Below are 20,929 nucleotides of genomic sequence, written 5' to 3' on the forward strand. Positions count from 1 at the left end.
ATACCAGTACAGCAGACCACAGATACCTCCAGGCCCCAATGGAGTTTGCCTGTTATATACATCTTGCATAACAGAAAACAACCCTAAGAAATGGGCTTTTTCACTTTTGTAAACCATTAGGAAAACTTGTGGATTTCTTCGAACATCTTTAGGGCAGTTTGCAATGAGATACTCCGAACGAGAAAATAAATACTCAAACTACTAGCTTTCAGCACATATCAAGGAATCTAACAGCCAGAGCTGTGCTGTATAATTATGGTATCCAAGATAGATGAACCTAAATAGTTTTTGTATAGATTTCTGAAAGATCAATATTGCTGCTTCTTTTTTAAGCCTGTCCTATGACATAGATAGATACATCGCTAGAAAAGTTGTGTATTTGGCTGCTGCAGATGTGGGAGAATTTCTGACAGGTTCCCTGAAGATTCTGAGAGAAACAATTAGAGCTTTCATCATATTCTCTGACATGTAGGAGTTTAAGATGTTACCTATAAATGTAGCATACTGGTTTCTTTTATAAAAGTGGTCTTGTTTTTGGAGGAAAAATAGTCCTTTAAGTGTTAATTCTTTGGATACCTAAACTTGTAACAAATAATTTGAAGGGGTATTGGTCATGGTGAGTGATTTCTTTTCTCTCTCACAAACCCCAGGAACAATAGAAGTGAAGGTCATCATGGCTACAGTCAAGACCCGTTCTTATTTCTGGGTCCTGCTATTACTTACATATTTTCTTGGGTTCTGAATTTTAACAACAAACTAAAATGCAGTTTGAATCCCACTGTTCTTTTTCCCTCATAAGGGGAATACAGAAGACCAGAAAACAATGTCAGGAAACCCTTGCATTTATTTTTAGACCTATTCGTTAACGGTTTTCCCTCCTCCCCTCCACACAAACTCCTGTTGAAGTCGATGACTAAGGATTGCAAGACCTGTACGTTTCTTGTTGTGTGTTTTGCTTTTGGCTGAACTGAAGGCCTAGCGAAGGTCAACAGCTCAGTGAAGCAAATAGCAACCCCCTCCCCAAAAGGGTAACGCACTGCCTTCATAAAACGGTGATTGCAATTAAAACAGAAAAGTGGTAGCTGGAAAGAATCTAAATGCACATTTCTTCCTGTCACTGTGTGCTTTTTGCACTTACCAGACAGCAGTTTCATGCCTGCTGTAAATCCATCCGTGTGCCCTGAGGCCAAAAGAGGCAGTCCCGCCTTTCTCTCTCTGCTCGTAGCCCCGCTATCTCCCTTGGGCAGGCATTAACTGATCTGCCAGAAAATTTACCCTGCCAAAAATAGCACAGAGAACTGAAGGAACAGTTGTGGTCTGGCTGACTGTGTGGTTGCACAAGTGGTAATGCCGGTGCCAGCAATGGAGTGGGAACATGCACCCAGGGGCGTTGAGATGGCAGGGTAACTCTTGGTGGTCACATCATAGTCTTCAGGTGGCTTAAACCATTTGTGAAAGTACATCCTGAAATATAGTCAGGTAGGGAGACTTAGGAGTTGATGTGAATTACTGGGCAGGTGAGTAGTGAAAGAGCATAGCCCCACAGAAATTCAACAGCAGATGCCAATTAAAGGATCAAAGAGCAAAGATTCAAGTGCCAAAACTAGGTGATGATATTTGCAACAGAGAATGATTAGAATAGTGAGGTGTTAATATATGCAGCTGGAAGAGAACTTTAGAGATCTAATGGGTAAGGGTAAAATAAAAATAATTAAAATTTTATTTAATGAGGGAAGCAAGAAAGCAGGTTAGCACTGTTTGCTCTCTGAGGAAATGAGAAGGAAGATAAATGAGAGTGAATAGAGAAGATAAAAAAGCAAAAAAAAAGGTAATGGAGGAAAAATGAAAATCACTAATTTGTTTCCTTTGTCTAATGGTATTATAAAAAGAAATAAGAAAAATATAATTGTGACATTAGGGGAGTTTCATATTCCTTGATGATACATCAGTCTCAGTTCCAGCAGTATTTGATCATCTGGATAGCTATCAGTAGGTAAATCCTTTGTCAAAATTAATCAACTTTAAGAAAGCAAGATGTAAAAAGCTGTTCTGTAGAGGCTCATCTGTGGTGGAGGTAAAGTTTGCTTTCTCTGGCTGTATAGCACCATATTTCTGCCACTATGTTGTGGAAAAGCATCTGGTTTATTCTTGCTCACAGAAAAGGATACAACAGTGCATTGTATTGTATGGTGAAACTACTGACTTGAGCATCTGTTGCAGTTAGGGAGGAATTTATTGATATATTAATATCAATGCCATATGGCATAGAGAGAGTTCCTTGCTCTTAAAATTCCTGGTATTTGTATGGGGCTGATCAAATGTAACCAGCAAGTTCCTCCAATTGTGCAAGTGTTACAATCTTCTGTATGCACGGGGAGGGTGAGAGCCCTGAAATGGTGCCGATGGCATGGAGGGAGGCAGTGCCAGAACTGGGAACAGAAAGAAAAGCTCTTGATTTCCTGGCTACCGTGTTTTGTATTAATCAACTACCTTTCTTGGGAAAAAAAAATGACACAAAGATAACTGGGAGGTTCAAACAGCAAAATCAGTGCACTCTGATAAATTTAAAATTATTAGCATGAGAAGCCAGCGCGAGAAATGTCAGGGGGGACTGAGTGCTCAGTTGTTTGCACAGCATTTCTCAGAGGGGGGTAAAATCCTTTGCAGACACACAAAGGTGGCCCACATGGCTACAGACACTCTTCCATTGCTCATCCCTGTGCTCCCAATAGCTCCTCACACCCTGAAGTCTCATCTCTGAATACCACCTGAAGAAGGTATGTTATTCATCAGAGGAGACCGTAAGTTTCAAGTAGTGTCTGGCAATATGCTTGGCCACAGGTAGTGTAATACAGTTGTTGATGTATGCATGCGATTGCTCAGTATGAATCCTTAGAATGTGCATCTTGTTTTTTCCACAGGCTCAGTAGCTGTCCTTATATCTTAAGTACCAGAAGGCTCTGCAGCTCAGACTTCCAGCAACACGGGCTGCCAGTTCTGCCTGCCAGCTGGGGAGCAAAGCAGGAGCATGGCAGCCTTTACAAGGACTTCTTTCTGTTTTATTCCACAAGTTTCTTTGGAGGTGGCCTGTTGCCTTCTCCACACTCTTGTGGCAGCTGACCCTGATGCAGAGGCCCCTCTCAGGTTAAGTCTGATGTCTTCAGAGGAGATCTTTGGTGCTTCTAGGCAAACAACCTACGTATACCTGAAACGTGGTCATCCACATTGATCTGTTTGTCCATTAAGAACCAGTGTGTGGGAGGAAGGAGAATAATTAACATGAAACTCATGAGGCACTTTCCTTGAGCTCTGCATATATATTTACCTGGTGGTTTCCTGTCAGTGTGTTATCTCATGTCTCTTAGGGAGGACAGAGACCAGTGCAACATACTCCTAGCCCTCTTAGCTTCAACAGCGTTATATAGGATTTATGCTTCGCATGTTTTAAAATACAATTAAAGATCCAATTTGATCTGTCTGTGGTCTGTCTAGAATTGCTATGTCTGCCACAGAATATTCTTATTAATGTTTAATTAATATTAATTAAGGTAGGTTAGCAAAGAACCAGGAAGGCTTTAATGGTGGTTAGGTGATTCTGAAGAAGCAGAATGCCTGCAAAGAGAAATTTATTATTGTCTTTCCTGCTAAAGGGGCTTGTCAGGTGTGAACACACCTTGTCACACAGAAATACAAGTGTAAAACCCACAAGCTTTAACAACAACTATATACACATACGTGCATATGTATATATATGCATCTGTACACGTATGTGTGAACCTTATCAGAGATCTTAGAAGAAAAATCTACAGTGTAATTTCCTGTTTAGAATTAAGAGAACTAAGGGGCTATCAGTCATATATGATATATAGGCACACAAATGCTTTCAATTAAAACAAATTAAACATTATCAAATTAGAATAAAATGTTTAATAATTTCAGACAAAATTTGCAGGAAATATTAGACCATGTAAGTAATGTGAGTTGGGCTGTGTACAATTACATTATAATGTTGGCACATTGATGGCTTGCTATAATTTTAGCTGAGATCTTAAAATTGGATCTCCTTGATTTTAAACCTACAGGAGCATTTCCTATTTCTTATAGCTCACAACTGAATTTACCTTGCTAGGTTAAATAACCTTTACTGTGTTCAGAAAAGGGTCGTGAGAGAGAGCTGACAGGTTGTGGATGAGATGGTTCACTGTGTGCAGTTCTACAGCTGCTAAAAGTCCATGATGCTGTTAGTGATAAAGCAAAGACTTTCTGATTTTTAATACCAGCTGTAAATAGTATGCTATTATTGCATATGGGGCATTTGTTACAGAGCTCAACTAGTTTGTCTTCAGTAATCAGTCTTTTGCTGTTATGGCTCTGGATGTTATTTTTATAAGGTAGACTGTGCCACCTGACTGTGAGAGGTTTCATCTCTTGCCCTCTGAAGCTGCTGGTGCTAGCATTTCTCAGAGACAAGATACTAGACTAGATAGAAACACAGGAACTGCCAGGTCAGATCAGCCTTTAAACTTTGCAAAATACGTTAGGAATATAGAATCATAGAAGGGACCTTAAAGATCACCTAAAGATCACCTTGCCATGGGCAAGGACACCTTCCACTAGACCAGGTTGCTCAAAGCTCCATCCAACCTGGCCTCGAACACTTCCAGGGATGGGACATCCACAACCTCTCTGGGCAACCTGTTCCAGTGCCTCACCACCCTCACAGTAAAGAACTTCTTCCTTACATCTGATCTAAGTCTACCCTCTTTCAGTTTAAAGCCATTACCCCTTGTCCTATCACTACATGCCCTTGTAAAAAGTCCCTCTCCAGCTTTCTTGTAGGCCCCCTTTAGGTACTGAAAGGCTGCTAGAAGGTCTCCCTGGAGCCTTCTGTTCTCCAGGCTGAACAACCCCAACTCTCTCAGCCTGTCTTCATAGGGGAGGTGCTCCAGCCCTCTGATCATCTTCGTGGCCCTCCTCTGGACTCGCTCCAACAGGGTCAAGTCCTTTTTATGCTGGAGGCCCCAGAGCTGAACGCAGTACTCCCGGTGGGGTCTCACGAGAGTGGAGTAGAGGGGGAGAATCACCTCCCTCGACCTGGTGGTTACGCTTCTTTTGATGGAGCCCAGGATATGGTTGGCTTTCTGGGCTGCAAACGCACATTGCCGGGTCATGTTGAGCCAAGTATTTTTAGCCAAGCCTCAGCACAACTCTCACAACTGCACCCATAATACTGTGTGACAAAAATTAGGCTTGATTGCAGTTTCTATTTATCATGATACAGTTTTTCATCTGCAATAGTAATTTTTTTCAAATGTGGACAATGATGAACATGGAATAATACTCACTTCAAAATAGGTTTACCAGTTAGAGAGAGAGAGAGAGAGAGGTTGTTTCCAGGTCTGCACCCTGGAAGCACAACTTCTCTCACGTTCCATTTGGGACTGCTAAGTTTGTCCCATGAGCCTTCAGCAGTTCTCTGCCTTTCCTATGTCTTTTTCCATGCTCCCACGGGTTCCCATAAATACCCAGCAGACACATCTTCTTATTGAATCTGGCTTCCATGCACACTTCTTGCATATTCCTACTAATGCGTTTATTGGCCTTCAGAGATTAAATGAGGCAAAAGAAGCACATATAGCTTTTGGAGATGAATTCCTCTATTTTGGCTCTGTCTAGACCGGGGTTTAAATATTTGAGGTCAGACTGAATCAACTTAGTATTACTGGTATTAAAAAAAGCCAAACAGGACCTCTAATATCATTGTACTGGCTTGATTGGTTTAAAAATTCAAGAGGCTTGTTTTTAACTAATACTTTTTTGGTGCTCTTCTAAATCTTCGGGTGCAAAAGCTTCGACTTTCCCAGGGTTTCTTCTCTGCAGAGAGCTGGAAGTGTCCCCGTGCAGTGTCCCAAGTCCAGCAGCTGAGCTCCTGGGAGAAATGCCAAATGTACGAGGCATGGAAAAATCATGAATTGAAAATACTACTAACTAGGCCAATCTAATTAATACCTTCTAAACCCAAGAGTTTACAAAATGAAGCATGTAATTAGAAGTAATACCAGTCCTTTGAAATCCTGGCCTTGAGAGGCGTGGATGTTATATGGTATAACTAGAAAACAGGACTGGGATCATTAATAATATTCCTAAAAGAAAAGGCAAGGCAATGAATGGAAAGGACCGGGCTCAGGAGTCTGTACTGGCAGTGGGTAGAAGTGCCTAATGGTCAGGACTCCTCGAGTCCTGTGACTGTGTTCAGTGAGTTGAGCAAATTGAGTGTGGGAGCCAGTATGAGGCAGCAGTTTCCTTGTGTCTTAGGCCCCTCTTTTACTATTTAAGCTATGAACCTTCAGCCTGAAAAATACATGTCCCAGTTCACAGGGATCCTGTGGGCTTTGAGTTTATCATCTGGAAGGTGCAGTAGGTATTGCTGGCAGGAAGCTGTGGCATCCTTTATAGCTTCGGTATGATTTAATGGAGGCAGAGATTCCTTCTTGGGCTGCAGAGCCTTAGGCTATGAGTGTTTGAGTGGCAGCAAACTGGGTCGAGATTTTCCTTCTGAGGGAGAAATCCTGTTGGTAGGATAATTTGGAGTGGAAATCACTGGTGTGACGATATTTTCTTTTTGACATCTCTGAGCGCATAGCCTGCGCTTGGGTTCAGTTTCCTTGAACTGACATGGTAATAAACTATGCACTGGAAAGCCCTGTCTTCGGCTATCTCTGCTGCAGCATCCTCTGTTTCTAGGATGCATGGAAAATACAAAAACATCCAAACTACCATGGGCTTTTTCTCCTCTCTCAGTCCTTGTCTCTTCCACACCGGATCACCTCAGTTCAAAGACCTCCTACCTGCCTGGTCTAAAAGGGGAGCTTTGCCATTAACTTTCCCCATGCAGTTGCTTGGCAACACAAGGTAAAGATCTAAACAAAAGGACAAAGAAAAATGATTTAATTCACAAGACAGCCTGAAGAGCTTTGGAGGTAGTTGCTTGGTAGTAGTCTTTCTGTGGTTTGGCTTATGCTACAAAATTTTGCTCACAAAACAGCGTGACACCCCCAGTTATCACCGGTATGCTGAAAAAACCCTTGTTGCAGGCACACATATGGCTACAGAGAAGAGTGTTTCCTGGCTTGGCTCTTGCTGTCTGGGGAGGAGGTGTAAATAGATCAACAGAAAAATGCAGCTTGGTGGCATATGTTACCCCCACCCCGGGGGCTCTGACAGCAGAATCCTCAGCTACTCTGTGCAGAGTCGCACCCTAAGCATGTGTCTGCTGTGACCCCTCATGTCCCCACTCCTCTCATCTCTGGCCAGGAGAAAACATCAGGGGCCAATTCATTCATGTCTCCTTGCTGTCCCCAATGCCGGGTGACATGTCTCATTATGTACCACAGTGGCACTTGGCACTTCCACTCAGTGCTGGAATGAGATGCAAGTCCTCACAAGGCACGTAATGTATGCGCTATCGGTGCCAAAGTGGAGCCTCTCTCTTGTAAAATGGCTTTGATACATCGATAAATGGAGCTAGCTGACAAAAATTCCTTAACAATGAAGTATCATTTCAAAGCCAATATTTTTTTAGAGTGCTGAAGGTACAAGGAGCCCTAATGACTAACAGAGGATCGTTATGTATGCAGGTAAAAAAGAAAGATGACAAGGATTTTAAATCAATCTATCACATTATGCATTTACCTGCCAGCAGTGAGTTTTTCACCCCTTTCATTTTCCACTGCCAAATACCACAGATGCAGGCTGGTAAGCAGAGCATTTGGGGGCAGAATTTACATTAAAAATGAACCTTTTACATAAATTATGACCTCTTTTGTTTCCCTGCTGACTGATGCACTTTAGCTGTCACATGCCCATTGTAGAGGGACTATTCTTTCCCTGATGTGTGCATGTAATTCTCATTAACATCAAGGCGACTTACAAGTACTCATTTGGGAAAGACAGAACCCAAAGTGCCTCTAAATGCATATGACAGGGGTGCCCAGATTGCCAGGTCCTACAAGCCACAACCCAAAATTTTCATCTGGCTGAGAGCCTCTCCCTCCCCATGTCTCCCTCAGCCACCCTGTGAGTCCCACTGCCCTAACTCAGACGTCCCCCCAGACCCTGCCGCAATCCCCCTCTGCCTCCCCGAATCCTCCCGACAACCTGAACCCCTCACTGTCTCTCCCACACTCCCACCTCTCCAACAGCCTGGGCGATCACACCTTGCAGCTGCCAGCCCACCACCTCTGCTGTAGGTCCCTGCTGACGCCTGCTTGGTCCAGCGGCGGCTGTGGCAGCAGGCAGCGGGCAGCACCTGCCGCACCTGCAGTGCCACGTGCTGCCTCCCTCCGGGCGCCGCATGGCACAGGCACGTTTTGCAATCTGCTGGCTCCTTGCGTGTCTCGTGGAGCTCCCCGAGCTGGAGAGGGGCAAACACTTGTGAATCATCCCTCCTGCTTCCAGCAGGCCTCCATGAGCAAAGGGGCCTCCTCACCAGCTGCAGACTTCCCTGTTTGACCTGCTGTTCTCCCCCCAGCTCTGGCACATCTGGTGTAAGAAAACGGCAGCAGGCTGGGGGTGCTGGCAAGCTGAGTGTGGATCACAAAAAGTTGTTTGCCCACCCTGTATTGTGGTCCTGAAGTGCTGGGACTGCAAAGTGAAGGTGCCACTGTGGGAGGTTAGCTCTGAAAGAGAGGAGGCTGTTTGCTCTTTGAGAAGTACTTTCATCTTCATGCGCAGCTAGCACAATCTCTGTGTTAGGCACAGGCAGGGAATCTGGCTGTCGGTGGCTTCTCTCATTCCCAGATCCTCTTGTGGCCTCAGTGCTGCCACAGAAGGTGTGGGACCAAACCTGAGTCTCCTGCAGACATGGTGGGATTTGTAGGCAGGGAAGGAGTGGAAAAACTGCATAGTTATTCCAAGAGCAAGGGAAGAATGACCGATGAAAGTTTGACAGGACTCATGTTTAATGTCTGTAACTTGTTTCTTGGTCTGAGTGGGTGAAAGATCACAGAGACTTCTTAGGCCCTCATTTGATTAGGGCTATCAGTTTCTCTTTTGTGACACCTTCCCGTATCAGTGTAAGATGAAAAATAGCCCAACTAATAGTCTAACTAATGTTAGAGGAGCTTAGAGCATACAAATACTTCTAAATCATTTATGTCTAAGGGCAGTCAGCCCCTATTCCAGCTTTCCAAGAGGCTGAAGACTAGTCACAACAATAAAGTAACTCACAGAGTAACAAGATGTCTACAACATGATATAGAGGAGGGAACTGCCTCACTGAGGAAAAGAAAATTGCCTGCCAATGGCATTGGTATTTCTTAAAAGTAGAAGTCATGAGAGAGAGAAGTATGGCAAAAACACAGACAAGGATCATTGCTTCACCTTTGGGAAGATGCCTCCAGTGGGTCTGTGCAGAAGGGAGCAGCGAGCTAACCGCTCCCTGGACCACGTGACTGAATACTGAGACTGGGGTGTTTCCTAGCAGCATGGGGTTATTGGGCACTTGAGGTTCAGATGAGTTTAGAAGGCGCTTTTTAATCTCCAGAATTTGCTCAGTATGAAGCCTTGTGGATCTATCAGCTTTTGCAAACCCTAAATTAAAACAACAAAACAAAACACGCCTTTGGCTATTTTATAATTTTCTATAAAGATGAATCTGGGCACATGCAACTTTGAGTTAGACATTTGCCTCCTGCCAGGTAACTGAATGAATTTAGTTTCATAATGTGCCGGAGTCATGTAAGTTCAACAAGCCTAACAAGGCACATTGTGGTATGGTTTACTCCTTAATTATGCAGTTATTTTGAGTAAGAACTGTCTTTTCTTTTTTTTCCCCTTAATATCTCCTTCTTGGGCACTAATGTTCTTTATCTGGCAAAAAGTCTTCTTTTTAACGGCAGAATGGGTAGGCAAACCGAGAGTGGCAAAATGCTCTTTTCAGAGAGTGAAACTGGCAAGTGCCTGACAGGTTGTAACAGTATTATGTGGCACGACTTTCAGGCTGGTAAATATGTGCACTTCTTGGTATTTGCTTTCATGTGGGGAGGGGGTGTAGTCTCAATATTTCACATATGTCACCTAAGGGGAAACAAAGCCATCATACTGGTACAGACTGGTATCTGTGCTGAGACTAGTCTGTTTTTCCGTAGTTCTAAAATACAATGAATCACATGCTCTGTGCTTTCTCCTTACCAGCAGTATTCTCTCTAAAAGTTCAAATATCTTTCAACGGTTGTTTCCTATGCCTGAAGAAGGGAGTAAAAAGATGAGCAGTAACAGTTAGATGTGAGAGGGGATTAAGGCTGTGGGAGTGGTGAGCGATGCATATGTTGACATTTCAACTATAATTAACTAAGAAGCCTTGAGTCAGTGGTAGCATGTAGCTACATGGCCGCTGGAGCACACCAGGGATTCATCTTTTCCCAAGATAGACATCCAAGAATTGTGAGCTGAATTGCCATCCAGAGGTGCCCATCTCTGCTCACAGAAGGAAACTGGATGGCTGGCTTAGACTTCACTTTTGGCTGACTAGAGAGGATGAAGATGAATCACACTGCTGTGACTCAGCGCTTGATCTCTTTCTCTGGTGTTTTGCAGGAGGATGTTAACTCACCCCTTTCAAGTTCCCTGCTTGCAAGCTTCTTCCCTTGCTTCCTTCCACCTTTGTCCTCTCCTCTTCCCTATGATATGCCTGAGCAACTCTTTGGCAAGAGAAGGCAAATGACCAAGGTTTTTGTTTCAAGAACAATGTCAGGGTTTAAAATTCGTTGTATGCGGTGGAAAAACATGAGACCTCCATTTTGTGTTGCTTAGTTTTCTTTTTGGTGAAAGAATGATAACCTGGTGACTATGCTTACCCACATGATTCAGAGCCCTTTCCACCATAGGATCAACTGAACTGTGACCTTGGGACATGCTCAGTTCCTTTCTGCTACTAGGACGTTTACCACCTATAGACTGCTGACATAGGAGTTTTAATAGCCGAAGTTTTGTGACTTCCTTGTTACAACCCTGCCCCCAAGAAATCTACTTCTCTGAAAGCTTTTGTGTTTAACTAGTTAGGATTTTCAAAGATGAGTAAAGTGAAGCTGCAAAATACTGCCTACTTCAATACATTCAGGATTTTGGCTTCACCCTCTGCCACTCTGAGTGGGTAATCTCTGTCCCTTCTGTAATTCATAATGAAGTCACTGCACCTTGTATAAACTTGTCCAGTACAATTTTGAAGTGATAACTTGGCTCTTGCTCACAGAACTGACGATGTCTTTCCAAACTAATTTTAGTAGTCTATGCTGAGCTCCATGTGTGGCTGCACCATCACACTCAGTATGGGGTCAGAGTGTGAACACAACTGCCTGCCTCAGACAATTTGAACATGTAAATGGTGTGACACTTTAGTCTTAAATAGTAGCTTTGATGCTACATCCCTTTTATGCAAGAGGCTTTGTGTATTTGAGGACTGCCTTTATTTGTGCTCAAATGCAATGGGAGAATCACTGCAGCAGTTCAATGGGAGCAGGCAACAGTAATGTCTGGAGCAAGAAGGAAAGAGAACTATATCCAATTGAATCCAGACAGGTGGACTTGTGCCAAGCTAGAATTTAATTAAAACACTGGGATTAAATCCACTTTTCTGGTAGCACCCTCTTTAATTAAGTGCTGAAGGCAGTAATATGACTAAGCTGTGTATCTTCTTGTTAGGCCTTCAGTGCAAAGTCTTCAGAAAACAGACAGCTGATCCTGTACATTGAATAGTTAGAAAAACTGGACAATTTGCTACAGCCAAATGCTCTGTTTCACTGAAAAGGCAACAACGTTGGTGACAACTGGCTCTATTTCACAAGCTAAAGAAGACAATAGAAACCATCGTCTGTACAGAGATGAAGACATACGTTAGGAAACTGCAGCCACACTCTTAGCTTAATGAACTACTTCACTTTTATTTAATCATTCTGTCCATGTAGAATCTAGGGGCACATATAAAATATATAGGATTTGAAATGCTCTTCAGTAACTCTTTCAGTATACTTGAATTTGTGTTCAAGCAGGTTTCAAACCAAGCTTTAAAAATGTTCTCACAATGCCAAACCCCTGCTTCAGGGGATCATTTCATCTTGATTGGCTGACAAGATATGTTTTTATCCAGTTCACAGGGGTAGCTTGTTTTAAAGGTCTAAAAATATCCATGATCTTTGGAATATTAATTCTTAGAGTTGGACCTGCGTTGCTCTTCAGTGTTTGGAAAAGAGTGAAGTCTTTACAATCAAATCATAATGATGTATTGGAAGGTGGAACTTGAGCTTCTAGCAGCTGCACCAGAGTTCAATTACTCTAGAGATGAGATGGAATTTAAAAAGACAAGTCCTGTCACTACCAATGGCCATCAAATACATTTTACAGTCATATAGTTTTGTTGTGTGTGGAATACTGAGGTGATGCCAAATCTTACAGATGTATTTTGAAGTATTAATTACTTATGCTGCTGCACATGATGGCCACTAGGTTCTTGGGTCAAAAATCTTGGACAGATCTTGTGTGCATGTTAATCAATTGCCTCTGTTTTCATTCTTTCCAGTGAAATTAAGAGCAGAAGAGTTTCAAAAAACCTGAAAAACCACTGAATGATCATGATGTGTTTGACAATAGCAAACAAGCCAGCAGGTTCTTGAGACTTTGACTTACACTGGATAGTAATTTGCAGGAGGAGTTGAGCATTGGAGCTGATTTGGGGGAGAGGAGAAGAGGACATTTGTCTTCTAATGTTTCTGTTGTATTGAGAGAAATAAGCTTTCACAGACAGTAATTCAGAACAGCTAAATTGGACATTTAATGAGTTCTGTGAGTTAGGTGCCCAAAGTGAACCAGTATCTGCATGCAGTTATGCACCAAACAACATGTCTAGGGATCAGAAGTTACTATTTCAACTGCTTGAGAAATAAGGAGCTACTAACTTTAGGAAATGATGTAAAAAGTGGCTTTATATATTTGTTAGTGATAGTGGTTGTTTGAAACTTGCCATCTGGGGGTTTCTTACATTCTGAATGTACATTATGAACTTACAGGTCCTGGTTTTCATACAGTAATATCAACTACTATACTGCATTTAATGTAAAAAATAGTTTCAGTGCTGGGAGCTATATCTAAGCTGTAATGATAAAAGCTAAAATTGTGTTCTGTGCAAAAGATGATAATGATTACTTTGTATTTGAAAGTCTGTGTGAATTACTAATGACCAGTTTTCTCTGCTTCTGCAATTGGTTAACATTTACTTTGCATTTTTCACGTTTTTCTCCAGTCTTCTTTTGCTATGGCACTTACTATTTGTCAGCTAGTAGTCCTCTAAGACACTGGCATTGTTTTTTAGCTGGCAACAGTGGACAGTGGCCCTGAACATTTCTCCTTCATACAAAGCTCCATCTGATTTTCTGGGCTGTTTTACTTGAGTAAGGCCCATAGAATTGCATCTGGCAGCACCATTAGCAGGAAGAGCAGGGACATTTTGATTGCTCAGTGCTTTCTCCAGCTTCAGCATAGCTTAGCAAATTTCGGGATGTCTGATTACTCCTATTTAAAGGGCTTGGAAATGATGACCCATTTTCCATGTCCCTATCATTTGCGCATTTTGTTTGTACAATATCTTCCAGCCATTTGATAACATATGCACCTAAGGGATCACAGCTGTCTCTTGTATGCGTTTATATTTGTTTTAGAACATGCACTGACCCGAGGCAATAATCATAAAAGAAAAAAGGCATTTTTTTAGAATGATTGAAGAGAGACTCAGAAAATCTTTATCTTCATTCTGCACAGTGACGACAGAGAAACAGAAAATGAGATTGGAAGAGATGAAAATCAAAGCATCTGAAACATGGAGATTCCCAGATATATTGAAGAGTAACATGAAGATAATATGGATGCCTCTGTCTCTTTGGTGTAGCAAGCACTAAAAAATCAGAACAAACTTCACCAAGATGGTGATTTACATGGCATACACTGGGGCCTGTCCTGTTTGCCCACATAAATGCAGAAAGAAGGAAGATATGCCATGACCCTTTTGTTAAAATAAATATTCAGATAAGAAATATGAGTTGTCCTAATAAAAGGTAATCAGAAAAGATCTCAAGGTTCACTGCAAACACAGTGGTGTCAATAACAATATCTATAATAATGCTTACTAACACTTCTGATGATAGTTTCTTCCAGGTCATTTCAAGGTTCTGTCAGGTTTCATTAATATGTTCGCTAGGACTCCTTCTCTATCAAAAACAGACAGCGATTTTGGGTCATCCTTCATGCTGCGTGTCATGGACATAAGTGTGTTTCTTGCTGGGAAAAATCCATAACAAACCATCTAAAATAATGGTTTGAAATGCATGGGAAGTTATGAAATACAGCTATAAGTTGCAGAAGCTTGAGACTTCCTAGAGAGAATGAAGAGCTGCACTTCTGAAATATACGCTTTTTATTTGCGGAGTCAGAAGGAGTACCAGAGAATAAAATTGTAGGTAGATCAAATCTCTAAGAAAAAAAAAAAAAACAGCTTTGTGTGAAGTTATACATGTAGATCAGAATGAAACCAAAACACAAGATGAGGAAGTGAGAAAATGAATAGATGACTGTGAGGTAGGCAATGATCAGTCTAAACTGCAGCACTGTAGGAATACAGTATAATTAGCTTGTAGCAGCCAGAGCAAAACCAATTTAAGAAGCAAATTTAACAAGCCTATAAAAATCCAGGTTTAATTCTTAGTTCTGGACTCTGAATAAAGACACGTCCAGACCCAAGTCTGCCTAAGTATGAGGGTAGGATAAGACTTCTTCAAGGCATATCATAATTCTGTAGGTAGCAGCGGACGACACAGTGATAAAGGAGCCAATGTTCTACCTACCTTCACACTATGTATTTGCCCCCACTACTGAAATTGAACCAGTGGGTTTTGAGAGTCCTAACTTAAATGGTTAAGTTTTGCTTCTGCTAGCTGGTTAGCAGGTGGACCACTGCTTTCAGATGTCAAAACCAGCTATGATAAAAATCAGGCAAAGCAGTTCAGATCTTTGTCCCTGGGAAAACCAAACAAAACCACCACTAGTTTGTTCATAATTAGAAATAGTTAGGAGATTCTATTCATTTCATTTTACCCATCTAAAATATAAGTCTTCAAATCTGAACTATTAATTTAAACTATTCTATAGACAAGAGAAACTGATACTGTAAGAGGAAAATTCACCCCATCCTCAGGTAGATGTTTGAAACAGTGGATATATAACTCACACTTTGGAGATGATGTCCAACTTAGCCAGTGGTAGATGATAAGCTGAATGCTACCCTTGAAGGCTAATTGACCACATTTGTAGTAGCATCCCATACTTTTGATGTATTGATCGTAAAAACCAGCAACAGCTCTGGAAAATACAAAAGACAGAGCTGGCAATAAAGGCACTTGACGAAGACACTGGGTTCAGAACCATCTATGCTCACAGCAGCGACATTACAGGTCTGGTCTGTGAGGTAGGAATGTACATTTTCTGTATCTTTTCATGTTGTTTTGCACTATGGGACCACAATTTGTTACCCTGTAGGCACTATCACAATATAAACATTAAATACAAATTCCTTTAGCTCAGAAAATATTATATGCATAACGTAGTAGGGGAAAATATTTGCCAAATATTAAAGACTCTCTCTTTAGCTTGCAAAATCTGAGCTAGGAAGTGAGCTAGAAGAGCAACATGAGAGTAGCCTGAAAATACTTCTGCCTGTAGAGATGCTCTTTGCATTTCTAAGTGCATTACACTGTCACAAGGAATCCCCAAACCTGACTAAAACCTTCAGATGTTTGATAATCACACAGACCTTTACCTTTAGGCAAACCCTCTGTTCTAGTACTTCTAGTGCTTCTTCACCTGCTGTTGTAGAATCATGGTTACATCTGAGGAGATATGTATATATGTGGGCTTACTATATTTAATACACACACAATGTGTTGTCGGTTAACATGTATGTATTGGTAATCAGCAGCAGCTCCAAAGAAACCTAGTAAAAAGGCTGAAAGCTCTATCGCTATCAGTGTCTAATGAAGTGCCTTCAGCAAGTATGTGCCGATATGAACCCACAAAGGTCAGACTTGTGCTAAGCTGTGCATTATATTTGAAGCCCAGAAGAAATGGCAATCTGTATTAAAGTTCACAACCTGTGTGAAACGAGACTTGATTAAAATAATACAAGTTGTTAGCTCTGAGACGGTTCTTTATGTGAAAAGAACAAAACTCACCACGCATAACTGTGCAGTATAAAAAGCACTGAAATCTTCTCGTGCATTTAAAGCAGTGCTTAGCATTGTAATAAAACACACGGTTCAGTTATAATGTGGGGTCAGTAATGCAAGGAGCAAGAAGAATAGCGTTAAATTAAAGAAAATGAGAGATCTGACTGACTATCAGTTTAGCACTATTACTCATGACGAGAAGTAAAATGAAGTTCATGACCCCATCTACTCTGCCTCTACTCTCTGCTCCTTTGTGTCCTTCATCAGAAGGCACTTCCTCAAGGAGATTCATAAATCCATAGTTTTCTCCAATGAATTGGCACACACTTATTCTAACTATTCTAACCACCATACTTCTATAAACAGAAAAAGAAAAGCTGCTACTCTGAGGCAAGTTACTACGTCCTCTGCTTGTGACTGACAGGTGTTTGATATTTTTCTTTTAAACTAGATGGTGACATCCTCACAGCATTTCTTCAGTCTGTTTGTCTATATAGTGCTGTGCACATTTATGTTATTACATACAGTACGTAGCAAAGAAGAACCAAATAGTCCTCATAATGCATATAAACTATTTATTACCCGTAGTAATAAGCTGGTACTGGTTTATTTCAGCTTGGAGAGTAACCTGATCTTTTCCAGAAAGCAGCTACCACTTAACTTTTCATAAGCAAGAGTACTAACAGGATCTTTGGTAAGACACTTATGCTATAGAGAAATCCATCTTTTGCAATAATAGCTATTAAGAGCTATAAACTAATTGTAGATAATGGCCTACCATTCAGCGGCAGTAATTCAGCCACTTCATCAAGATATATGGATTTAAGTTGACCACTTTAAGACCTCAGTATGCATGAGGAAAAGGGAATAGATTGTGAAAAGACTTGTTAAAAGTAGCAAAGATGATCCTTAGTCGCCTACAGATTATGGCATTGAAATAAGAGTCTAGATTTCAAGTGAACTTTCAATGACCTCCTATTGCAAACAAGATAGTGATGCAAAACAACGAGCAGGCCACGAGTGGCTGGGGCAGCAGACCAGCATCAGCTGAGCGAACGGGAGGTCTGGTCCCACACTGGGCTTCCTAAGCTGATAAATGGGAACCGGGGTGCCCCACACCATGCAAGACAGAGAGTCTGGGGAAACGTGGCTTATTTGGCAGGCCTTGTCTTAAAAAGAAGAAAGGCCAAAGAAATGCAAAAGGAAGATAATATGGCCTACAGCAAGAAAAAATACATTTGAATATGCGGGCAATGGGTACAAAGTGGTATCGCTTCCTGCATGTAACCGTTCGGAGGACATTTAACAAAAGAGTTGGTGTTGAGGGTCAGAGATCTTTCCCACAAAGAGTGGTGGTAACCAACTTCTTGCCTCAGTCTCAGAGCTACATGATAACTGTTGGATATGAATTAGTCAACATGAGCTGTAGGTGGGACTGAATTGTAGTTGAGTTCATTCCTTGCTTTGCGTCCCATCTTCTGAGGACTGATTAAAAGAGAAACTAGTAGAACCTAGAATAAGGAGGTCCTTTCTGATCTACTCTTAAGTATTTTCCTGCTTTTCTTCCATTTTTTCAACCATGCTTGGGGTAAACCATTACCTTCACAGCCTGCCTACTTTGATGATCCTGTGCTCCCATCACTTTGTGGAGTTGTTAAGCCTTTCCGGATGTTATATGATAGTTTTCAGAAGGCTCCAGTGGCTGTCTCCTTACTGCTTCCTAGACGTCTCAAATACCACCTCCAACCAGTCTGGTGGCTTTCCTCTTCACTCCACAAAAACACAGTTCAAAATAAAAAGAAATTTAATTTTTTTACATATTCAATGGGTTTTTTTCAGTTACATAGATAGAAAGTGGACATAGCTATGCCTTCATTTTAGGTTTTCTCTTTTTTTTCCTTGCTGATAGAGCTATGGGAAACAGAGTCAGATTAGAAGGTTAAAAGGAGAGAAAGATAAAACGCTGGGGTCTAGTTAGTAGTCTCAAAAGGCAAAATGAGAGTGACCCACTCCGGTATGCTAACAGTTATGAAGCTGTAAGTAAATATTTAGTAAGAAGATTGGTATCAATATTTAATTAATGAATTAATGCAAAGATATCAGGCCTGATGTAGAAAACATTGAGGCTCCCTGAAAGGTAGATTATTTATTAAAGGCATAGTGTCTGCGTCCCTGGCATGGAGAACACAGCCCTGGCAGGGATGTGGAAGAGGAGGGGTGGCTCTTCTCTCTTCTGACACGGGCTATGTGTGGCACCGGGTGGGGCTATTTCATGCTATGCATGCCTTAGTAATGCATAGGGAGATGTTTATAAAAGTGTTTGAGCAGTGAGGGAAGCATAAATTGCACTAAGGAAAAATATATTAGCAGTAGGAAATCATAAAAAACAGTAGTTCAGCCCAGGGAATTTACTTCTGAAACAAATGGCATAAAACAACATGTTACAGAGGAAAGGGAATAAAGGCACTCAAGATAAAAATGATGCATGAAGAATGCCAATCTTATAGTCCTGAGATGCTGCCTGGGTCTTCAAAGATACATCCATACCTGTTGCCTCTTTGAGTGTAGAAATCCACCGTTTAGGTTCAGCTAACAGATGGGCTGGTACCCCCACTCCCTTCTTCCATGCCTGAGGATTTAAAAGTGCATGTCAGCTACCAGAAACATTTCTGTAATGCAGACATTTTTTGAGAATTGTGAAGGGGTTTTTTTTGTGAGGCAAAAATGAAGGAACTGAACAAGGCAGTTTTCTGATAATTCTCTTTGCAGCTCATGTCACCTGAAATACTTGTTTCCTCAGGCAAGCCCTTCATCCTCCAGCCTCTCATCATTAAATCCCTCAGTCTTTGTCATGGCAACACCTGCCAAACCCTGCCAAAGCTTCTCCTTACTTTGTCCCCTTGAGAGCACCGCCTGACCTCTCTTTCTGGTACCAGCGGTGCTCCAGTAAGACTGCATTTCCTTTTTCAATCGGACCGACCTCACCCATTATGGAAACACAACTGTCTGTAATAAAACACAGTGCATGGTGCACAGTGATGCTGTACAGTGACAGGGACATGAATCAAATGTCTAAGAGATTAATAAAACCAATGTAAATTTAAATATGAGAATATGATTATTGAAGGTGGAATTAGTTTGGACACATGATAAGACTCCATCCATCTGTGAAAAATGCCAGAAGATTTTTTAATGAGATTTTCAGTTATAAACATCGAGACACCATCAGTCCTGAGGTGTTAAGATTAGAGTTTGATTGTGTGTAGCTATGAGAATAGAAGTGTACACAGAGAACTGACCTACTGTAGAAAAGCAATTAGGCTCTACAGGGGGACTAATTGGCAAATAAAACAGCTATACAAAGTATCCCATGGCCAAAAAAATTAGATATACTCTGTTATAATTTAGCAAACACTTGTAGATAAAATTGTGGTTATGAGTGACTTGAGGCATAAAATGGTATAAAAGAAGAAATTAAAGCTCTAATAAATTAATGTTGCTTGAACCAATATGCTGTTAGGCATAATGCATTGCAAAGGACAGGACAATTAAGGAATGGGAAGGGAATTACTTCTGGGATCTAATGTCCAGATACCATGATCTGAAAGTCAAAACCAACTTTGACATTTGACTTTGGGAAAGCAGGTTAGGAGAATTGACTTAGAAATGGACTAATTGTACATAAGGAAAGACTTATGAGGGTCAAATTTAGAGCTATATTAGTATGCACCTGTTAAGTCTTCATATGCCTCATAAAAGGTAGTTTATGAGGACTGAGGAGCTTTCATCTCCAGTGGGACTGGCAGCTTCAGTCCAGCAGGCAGGTTTGTACAGGTAGGCACTACTGTCGTTTCTATGATGCCAATGGGCCTTACCCAGCCATACGTAAGCTGTGCTGCCCCTGCCGCTCCTGTACATCTGCCTTTTGCTGGGTAATTGTATTTTGTGTCCTGCCAAAAGGCAAGGAAATGGGACTGGGCTCAGCACTGTGGCTATGTGGCTGCTGGCTCAGGGCTGGTATGTTTGATTGGTGAAACAATAATGGGTTTGCTTTTCACTGCCTGCCAAAGACCCTTTTTACAGACCGTAACCCTAATATCTGTGCCTCAGAGTTGTGCACTCCTGGCACTGGTTGTCTGTAGCTGACCCATCTGTTATTTCCATCTGCTTTTCTTTTTCTTTTGAGTTTACAAGTTATGTTCTGAAATGTAATTCAGATCCCATTGCATTATTTTTGTCTTTCCTTTATGCAGCCTATTTAGTGTAGAAAACTGAACGTTTAGTGCCAAGTAGTTGTTAGCTTCTAGGCTAATTAATTTCCCCTAAATGAAAGAAAGAGAATTCTCTTAAAATATTTGTGTCTCTCTTCTGAACTTCATCCTCAATTGATTCACTTTATAGATTTCTTTTTTTCACTAATTAATTCCATTGCCATTTATTTTCCCTCAAAGAGCCGTGTGGCTGATTATCACAGAAGCAAACAGAGTGCAATGAAGTACATTTCTAAGGAATTTAGATTTAGTGATTATATGGACAAAAACCTTCACAACTGTCTTTTGAGAGCAATCCCTACTCTGACCACAAAGCAAAGTTTTTCTCAGGTGCCTTGCTGTAGTTCCATCTCATATTTTAAAGAGGTACCCACAATGCCACTCTCTCGAGCA

This window comes from Gymnogyps californianus, chromosome 2 (genome assembly GCF_018139145.2).
Source record: "Gymnogyps californianus isolate 813 chromosome 2, ASM1813914v2, whole genome shotgun sequence".
Taxonomy (NCBI): domain Eukaryota; kingdom Metazoa; phylum Chordata; class Aves; order Accipitriformes; family Cathartidae; genus Gymnogyps; species Gymnogyps californianus.